Source organism: Apium graveolens, unplaced genomic scaffold (assembly GCF_009905375.1).
Source record: "Apium graveolens cultivar Ventura unplaced genomic scaffold, ASM990537v1 ctg7265, whole genome shotgun sequence".
Lineage (NCBI taxonomy): Eukaryota > Viridiplantae > Streptophyta > Magnoliopsida > Apiales > Apiaceae > Apium > Apium graveolens.
Genome location: NW_027420183.1, coordinates 1 through 9,357, shown reverse-complemented (window position 1 = coordinate 9,357; position 9,357 = coordinate 1). Strand labels below are relative to the sequence as shown.

The following is a 9,357-nucleotide window of genomic DNA, read 5'->3' as shown; positions in this document are numbered from 1 at the left end:
TAAAGTATTTCTATTGACTTGAATGTTTTATTTAAGAAAACTTTTGACTTTAATTTGAACACTTTTAAAATATTTATTTTGTATAATAATGACAGTTTTTATAAATAAAAAATTATATTATATTGATTTTTAACATACACGATTTTGTGATGTCAAAATGCTCACCAAGTATTAGTTCTTACTCTTCATCTAGTATCTCATTCGATTTTTATTTTTAATTTATTTATATTTAAAATGATTTTCATTAAAATGATAATTTGAAGAATCCAAATTAGTTTGAATTGTTAAAAAATAAATTACCAATTTATTCATGGTCTCATTGTGTAACATGTGTAAAATAAACTATATCAATTCATGTGGGGATTCTTCGAGATCATCAGCTTGAGCCACTGGCCAAGTATAACACAAAAGAAGTTCTTATCACCTAAATCTAATAACCTTCTTTACTTTTCCATGAACCAAATACTAACACACTAATGACTAAAACTGATATGTAAATGCTCTATGTTGCCACCATTAATTTTAGTGTCATCCTCACAATCAAAATACTCATTAAACACCTACTATCATAATTCACTAAAAAATTCTAGTAAAGTAAAAAAGTAAGTATTTTGTAACTCACCAAATCTCCTTTTTGTGTCAAACCCATTCATACTCCGGTAGCACTCAAAGTTAAATGCATTATTGCATAATTGTACAAAGAGTTTTGATTGAAATATTAAAATTTCGTGAGTAAAAACTCTTTGTTAAAGCCATTGACTCTAGCCAACAACTGATAAAAATACAAAATTTATTAGTGAAGTATGTTATGAATTGTACACAGAGTTTTGATTGAAATACATTTTATCAGCAAATGAAGTAGTTGAGTATATTATGCTCTTGTATTATCAGGAATTCCTGGTACTTTAATTGTAGTGTATGAACTTTCTGCTGCAGGCTATGCAATCCCAAACAACATAGTAGCTGGAGATATAGCTTATCTGATGAGATAGAACTCATTACTCTAGGTTGGGTAATTGATTGTACTTCTAATATATCCCATGTGATGTACCACTCTATCTACTATGAGCTTTTTAAATTGAATCACATTAACTTGCACTACAAATTTGCAATAAGCGTTGGTAATTAGCATAAATTTAACAATGCTAGAAACATTTGAAAATCTTAATCATGTGATAATAAACCTAGGCTTGTTACACTAAAAAATTTCTACACAGTTATAAACACTAAATTTAACATTCTTTCTTTAAATGTTAATAAGAAATTTGTACACAACTGTAGAGACTCTTTCTTATATTAATTTTCTTGTCAAGGACATATTTTCCCACCTGATGCAGTTATGTTTGAACTGAGAATTGTAAGACTGAATGAAGATCATTAGGAGTTTTCCTTCTGCCAAATATTAAGAGAGGTTATCACTGTCACAGATATTTCAAACTATGAAAATAGATATAAAAAAACTCACATTTCTTGCTCCATTTTTTTAGCACCTTCAATATTCTCCCCAAGAAGTTCAAAGCTCACTCAACATAAAACACCATGTTATGTCTTTGTTCAAAATTTTACATTGCGTTAAAGTTCTCATTTAGATGATCCTGGAAAACTAAAACCAATGTCATCAATTTTGTTATTTTCTAGAACAAACAAAGTTTTTTTCAAGGAATTGATAAACATGTTATTTACTCTAAACGATAACTTAAATAACTAAAATTAAGTTAACATAATATATGGAAGTCCAGCAGGAGACCAACTAAATAATTAGACCAACCTTCATTTTTCATATCTCACGGTTCATTTCTATCTCTTCGTATCATTTTTTTACACCATTTGCATCCCAGATGTCAAGTGAATCCCCTATGTTTCCTAGAAGGTTCACCTGAGCAGCAGTGTGATCCTCTGCATTCATATTATAATCATTAAAGGTAATTAAAAGTGTAAAAATGCAGAATGTATATAGATAAATAGTTGATGATATACAAATAAATAGTTTTTACAACCTTTAGTTTCTCGGTTGCAATGACTAACTGATGGTGCAATTTTTAAAATTGCTCAGTTTGAGAACAATATTTTTTCTACCAAAGAAACCTAAAATTTCAGAAACCAGCAAACCAAGTAGGAGTAACTATTGTACATCAACCTAACACTACTAACCTCCAAAACATCAAACATTAAAGTTAGATTATCCAACATATAAACTGATTTTCCAATACTTTCTTTATAAACAATCAGATTAAGCAAACAAACAGACTAAAACTCACCTCTTTTTTAATTTAGCTGCATGAATTGTACTGCTTTTGGCATACTTTTTCATTTTCTCCTCATAAAACGTCAAATATATAAAAAAAATTAAGATACTCAGTGTCACCTTTCATCAAACACTTGGTGAGTATAGAAATGAAATCTATCGAGAAAGAAAAAATAGCAAGCAAACAAACAATACCTTGCGATCAGAGCAATCTATCAAAACTAAAGATAAGAAAACACATCCACAAGCCAAACTTAAAAACATCACCACAAACCTAGCAAATCAAAACAACGAAACAACGTTATAAGAAAATGAAAGAAGGTTGGGGATACTATATATATGGAAGAAGGAGAAGAAAAACATGATTAGTAAACACCTCATTTATTTCAGATTTGCACCTTCAAGAGTTTTAACTATAGATCTGAAAATATGAGTTTTGAATTCGCTTTAGTTCTCACAATTGAAAAACAAATTGGAAGCCTGTAAAAGTTAATATATGGAACAGACCATCACTTAATATGGAACGGAAGCATGTGAAAAGGAAAAACTGACCAATAAAGAAATGGTTGGCCATCATCCGCTTTATACCAATCTGCTTATACCATATATGACCACATATGGCCATCATACCGCTGTGAGTAACAAAATTGTACTAATACAATCAATAACACAATCAGTCGAGAATTATAAATTACTGAATAATTTGTAATTGTTCTTTAATATTTGTAACAAAACCATTTTAAAGTATCAAATAAGAGATTACAAACTCTGTTCCCACAAGATCCGAATACGCACCCAGTTTGAGAGAGTAATCAACATATATCTTATAATAAGGATAAACAATCATTGTTTGAAGTATTCAATTCTAAATTAAACTTAATCAAGAATGGAGAAAGAATCTGAGTAAGAATAAAATAAATATAGTAAATTATCATGAGAAATGATGAATAAAGTAATTTTAGATCTTGCCCCATAAAACCATCTTGTGTTTCATCTGCAATATTGAAATAATGAAAGTCAGTAAGTGCATTGATGATCAAATGTTGTCCAATAATAAATATAAAAACTCATTAGGACATTACATCAAACAGGTTATTACATGAAGCAAGCATATATACATATAACACAAAACATTAATATATATTTTTAGCTGCATATTTATTAAAATTCTTATGGCGCAACTCCAATCAAATTCTAAGCAATTAGATGAAGAAAACAAATCGACAAAATCTCACCTCTTGTTATATTTAACTACATGAATTGTACTACTGATTGCATAATTTTTCATCTTCGCCTCATAAACTGTCAAATATATGAAAAAAAATTAGATATTAAATGCCACATTTCATCAACACTTGGTGAGTATAAAAATAAAAACTATTGAGAAAGAAAAATAGCAAGCAAATACACAATACCTTAAGATCATTGCAATCAATAAGAATTAACGATAAGAAAGCATATGCATAAGCAAACCTTAAAAACATCACCTAGCAAATTCAAACAACAAAATCATGTTATCTGAAAAAGAAAAAAAGGATGGTGGATACGATATATATGAAAAAGGAGAAAAAGAAAAAGATTATTAGTAAAAACCTTATTCTTTTCAAATGAACGCCTTCAAGAGTTTGAACTATAGCTCTGAAAATTTGAGTTTTGATGTCGTAAAAGATATGTGACAGATAGAGATACAAAGAGAAAGAGAGATAAACTAATTTGAATATGTTATGAAAAGGAGAGAGAGAATAGTGATTTTGTCAAGTGTATACAGAATTCGAATTTAAAAAATGAATATTCTAACCAAAGTTTGAATACATCTTAGTTGTATGTATGTAAGTATGTATATATCTCCATATGAATTTGTTTGTAGTAGGAAGAACCACACCCCATAGCTGTCAAAGTAAATAAAAAAATAGTGGTCCTCAAATTTGAATACGTGTCAAGATGATAGTGGATTATATAAAGATGTATCATGTGCAGCTAAAAAGGGTACTCATTTGTAAGGTAGGAAAGGTGTTTGTAAGAGAATTGGGATGGCAAAATTTGTAATTATAGGTGAAGTCCTGGGGTAGGGGGTGTAAATGTATACAGGCAACAAGATTTACATTATAGATAAATATCAGTTTGAGAACTCTGTGTAGCTCAAAATGGCTCCCAGCTGCTTTACAAGTAGAACAAACAAACTACAGAGAGATTCTTGACAAGTACAGCTTTTTTTTATCTTTCTTCTAAAATGTGTTTGCTTAGTTAAATGTTCTACTAGCTACACTTGGTTTATATATCACCAAGTTTATATGACAATAAGACAAGATAATAAAACAAAACATTTCTAGTCTAACTCCATGCTGCGTCACTACTCTATTCCAGCATCTTTGAATATCTTCATAATTGCATGGAAATGGTAATGCTTATTTGTTCTCAAATCCCTGCTTAAGAGGCTGCCACATTCCTTTTGCAAACACTCGACGCATGTGACTGTTTTGTCACTGTCAACAGATATTTGAATTTGATCATCCGTCGGGTACATGCTTGTCATCCGTCGGGTAGCTTTGTTGATCATCCGTCGGGTAGCTTTGTTGATCATCTATCGGGTAGCTATTTGTCACTTGACTCTATTTCACTAACACAGAAATACAAGATATCTCATATTTACAATTAATCAACCTATTCTGCATATCTACTATTAGTTAACATGACTCATGTGCTCCTACAGAATCTACAAAGTTGTTTACAGAAATGTGCTACAGATCTTATTGTTAAATAAGCTACTCACCCGGTGGATGTCAATTTGTCATCCGTCGGGACTATATTAAATCATCCGTCGGGCCTATAATTGAACATCCGTCGAGTGCTACAAATTCACTAAGTTAAATCTACTGAGGTGTTTTGTTAACTTATCATCAAGTTCATAACATATTCCTAACACTAGTTCCAGTTTGAACTATCACAGCATCAGAAGTCTTCTTTGCTTGCTTATCACCATCATCATCAGAATTGGTATTTCTCCTCAAAAAGTGATTCAGGTTAACACTTTGTCTTTGGTACTATCTCCCCTTTTTTGGCATCTAGACTCTGTTGAAGAGAAAGAATAGCATCCAAATTAGAATTTTTGCAATCTAACCAGCCTCCAGAGCTTTCAGCTTCTCAGACATCTGATCTTGCTTAGCCTCCATGCTGAACATCCTCTTTGTCAAGCCATTGTGTTTGTTTGTTCCTTTAATAGTCATAGAAAGATCAACAATTTCTTCTCTAAGATCAACATTGTCTTGTTTAAGTGCAAAGACAGAAGAATGCAACCATTTGACTAAAACTATTGTGGCCTTGATAGATGCTTTCATACTAGAAGTAGAAACCAACTAAACAGCATGAGCAGCTAAAGTCTGAGCAGATTCCAAAGAGATCTTTCACTCGGTAATCTCCAGGAGTGATTCCATTCATGAGGTTTATGAGTACTAAAAGTAGGAACATGACTAGATGATGAACCAAAATTAGACATTTTAGATGCTTCAATTCCAGCTTTCAGAACAGCATCATCAGGATTATCATCATCAGAATCATCAAACTTATCATAATCACCAGAAGATTTCTCAGGATCATCGGAAACAGTATCAGGAACTATGCCTTTGAGCTTTAAATCACAACTTGACTTATAAGGCTTTGTTACCTGTAAAGATCCTGAAAGAAAAGAATCATAAGTACCTAAATCTCTTTGTTCTTTTAAAGTGATCTCATCACTTCTCACACCACTCATCTCATGACTTTTAATAGTCAGAGCTTCCTCACAAGGATTAATTAAATCCAGACACTCAACTACCTCTCCTTTTGCCAGGTAAGGATCATGCCTATCTTTAATTCTGTTTTTCTCTAAACCTTTTCTCTCATTCTCACATGAAAGGCTCAGAAAAGTTTGTCCTACAGAAATAAGGGGTGGCTGAGAAGATTTGTATATGACCATATGACTAGAAGTATTCCATTGTAAAGGTCTAATTATATACATGTCATCGGATAAAATAATGTGTAAAGAATTTATACCTTGAACAGTAGAAACCATTGGTATGGCCTTGAGTGGTTGTACCAAGATAACTTCTGTAAAAGTAATCAGTACATCTAGATGTGTTTTGTTAGGAACAGCTGCTTCAAAAATTATCCTTGAATCAGAAGTATGCTGCTTGTCAGATTTGACCCTATATCAGGATTTGTAAAGAAGTCTGTAACAGAATTTTGAACTGTTGATTCTTGTGTGACTTGAGGTTTAGAAGCTTCTTCAATCCTTTGAACTGAAGGTTCTTGTGTGCTTCCCTCAGAAATAGGATCATTCATAACAATATCTATTTGAGCAATATGCTGCTGATGAGTTGTCCTATCTTGTACTGTCCTTTGAATATTATCAGCCACAGAAATATGACTTCCTTGAATAATGTCAGGAATAGTCAAAAAATCTCAATGCTTGCACCTACACTTTGAGCAGGTGGTTCTTGTGTAGCTGGGGCATTAACAGGTGCATCTTCACTTTGAAAATATGGTTCTTGTGGATTGTACCCCTTCTGTGGTAATTGAAGCTTGGTCTTTTTACTGATATAAACTGTTGAAGTCTTTGCTTTCCTCTTGTAAGAATTTTGTAGACCAACTTCCTTAGCAATTTCATCAATTTTGGCTGTTTGAGTATTAGTAACTGTATGATCAGGATTTGTCACTATCTTGTCAGAAATTGCTTGAGACCTGTCAGGATTTGATGATGACTTATCAGGATTTGTTAATTCCTGATCCAGAGGCAATATTAGCCAATACATTAAGACCATCTTTGTGCTTTGAAACTCTTTCTACTGCCTTGATCAATCTCCTTTTCTTAGGCTCAGAAGCTGCAATTGAAATTTGGTCTTCTTCTACAATAGCACCAATATCCTCCACTGGTCTTGCGGGCATCTTGAACACAATTGGACCATAACTGTCATTCTCAGAGTCTGATAGCTCTTCCACTAGCTTAACAAAAGCAGTATTCTTCCTTCTCTTTCTTCCTACATTCTCATCAATTCTTGTTAATGAGGATACACTTTTCTTCCTTACTCCACCTTGTTTTTCCAATGATTTAGGTGAATGTGAAATAATCTTTGAACCTGATTGTCCCTGAGACATATCAGTCCTAGTTATTGTCTTTTCTTTTGCAACTATTCTTTTTGGGAAGAACCAGAGGTGATAGAGTGTTTCGATTTAAGTAAAGATAAATGAACACTGTGGTCAGGAAGAGGGTTAGATGTGCCCTGTTTCATAGTGTCAGGATTTGGAAAACTGTATTTGTTCAGCATTTTATTAGAAAAAAATACCCACAATTCTCTTGGTAAAAAAGTATCTCTCCAAGTGAAAAATCATCAGAAAATTAAACACTATATTCTCAATACCATTTTTCTTATCAGTATACACTGTGTAAAACTATCTAATTCCTGCTCAAAACCTGTGTTCTTGATCTGTTCGTTAATATAAAATATCTTGAGAATAATTAGTTGTGCACATGTAAAATATGGAATAATAAGCATACAAATATGAAATCACCCAACATTCGCACATGCAAACATCAGGGTAATGAACAGTCATATTGGCTAAACAGGAGAATAACAATAGAGGATTTTCATTAATAATAATATTTAAGTACAAGAAAGACTACAAAAGAAATTAATTTTAACTCCTAAGAACTAGAACTATTCTTTCTTTGTCTTCTTGTTTTCCTCCTTATTTTTCATCTCTTGCCTATGGTATATGCGAGATATGGATGATGCAAGAGAAATAATGTTCTCTTGCAACTCCAAGATTCGAGTCGACATTTCTCTGCCTCCTCATCCAGTCCCACCTCTTCGTAATGAACCTCCAATGCGAAAAGGTGCAACTCAAGCTGATCATCCCAGCATAGATGATCAAAACCGACTTTGGAACTTTAGTCGAGTGAAAAAATTTGACTATTAATAAGGACTCTTAGTTGGAAAGGGTTGAATAAAGCCTTTCTACTTCGGGATTAAGGACTGGCATATATACTCCGTGCTTTCGAGTACAGAAGGAGCCATTAAAATAAGGAGGGAAGATTCAAGTTTTGAGTTTAGAGAGAGAGTGAAATGCTTGAATGATGTTTTAGCTTTCTAAGAGATAGGAAGAGTGATTTTACTAGCTAAACACTACTGAGAATCATAAAGAGACACCTTTGATTAACGAGTAATAATGAACTACAGCATGCATGATATTACGCTTATCTAAGCAAAATAAAGCAAAGTCTTCTTTACACACTCCTATTCTCAATAAAACAAAATCTGATGACAAGTTAATCATAATTACTTCAAGGAATAAATAAATTTGTAACAATTAAAATCATGAAAGAAATTAATGTTACCATCCTTTGTAAAAAAAATTATGTCTTGTCCATAACTTGCTGAGATCAAATTTGCAATTCAAATCAAGAATTTAATCATGATTCTCCCCCTCAGCATTTGCATTAATGAATTTAATAGCAAAATAAGAATCTCTTCTCCGTTGAACAATCTGTCAGAAATTGACAAATCATTAGTAATGTAAACTACATGATTAGTTCCATGTGAAGCTCCCCTGTAACTGTGTTTCAGTTCCTAATAGATTTACGTTGCTCCCCTCAACTCGTGCATTGTCACAATCTTGACTGAATATCATCAGGATTTGCCTTCTTTCCTGATTTAAGATTTTTAACCACTAGTGCAACCTTTTCATAAGTGCATGCTTTTCCAACTTTTATCTACTAATGCTTTGATTACCAAGCAAGTTTCAGGACCATCAGTATTTGCATAAAGTTTGGCTTTATAAATTTTTCCATGTCTGGAGGCTTTAAAAACAATCTTCTTGGTGATCTTATAAACTATTTCACAGTGAGTGTCATGGACCATAACATGGAAACCTCTGTCAGTAATTTGACTAACGCTCAACAGATTGTGCTTCAGTCCATCTACCAAGCTACGTTTGAGATGATGACATTTCTAATGATTATATTACCATATCCTGGTGTTTTTCCTACATTTCCATCACCATAGGAAACCATTGCGCCAGTCTTTCCTCATATTCTGATAACAGAGATTATTCTAGTCATATGTGCGAACGACCACGGT

General features: G+C 32.5%; 2 long non-coding RNA genes across 3 annotated transcripts; both read right to left on the bottom strand.

Annotated features, from left to right (window-relative positions):
* Positions 1–1,190: 1,190 nt before the first annotated feature.
* LOC141703972 (uncharacterized) lies at positions 1,191–2,642 on the bottom strand. Of its 2 annotated transcripts, XR_012567769.1 has the most exons (5): positions 2,622–2,642; positions 2,259–2,274; positions 1,769–1,896; positions 1,466–1,595; positions 1,191–1,392 (listed from the first exon to the last, which is right to left on the bottom strand). It is a non-coding gene; the product is annotated as an uncharacterized LOC141703972 (long non-coding RNA). The 2 variants fall into 2 exon arrangements; XR_012567768.1 differs by lacking the exon at positions 2,622–2,642 and having other exon boundaries at positions 2,259–2,330.
* Positions 2,643–3,209: 567 nt separating this feature from the next.
* LOC141703974 (uncharacterized) lies at positions 3,210–3,734 on the bottom strand. The gene is made up of 3 exons (XR_012567771.1): positions 3,661–3,734; positions 3,481–3,547; positions 3,210–3,239 (listed from the first exon to the last, which is right to left on the bottom strand). It is a non-coding gene; the product is annotated as an uncharacterized LOC141703974 (long non-coding RNA).
* Between the last annotated feature and the right edge of the window lie 5,623 nt (positions 3,735–9,357).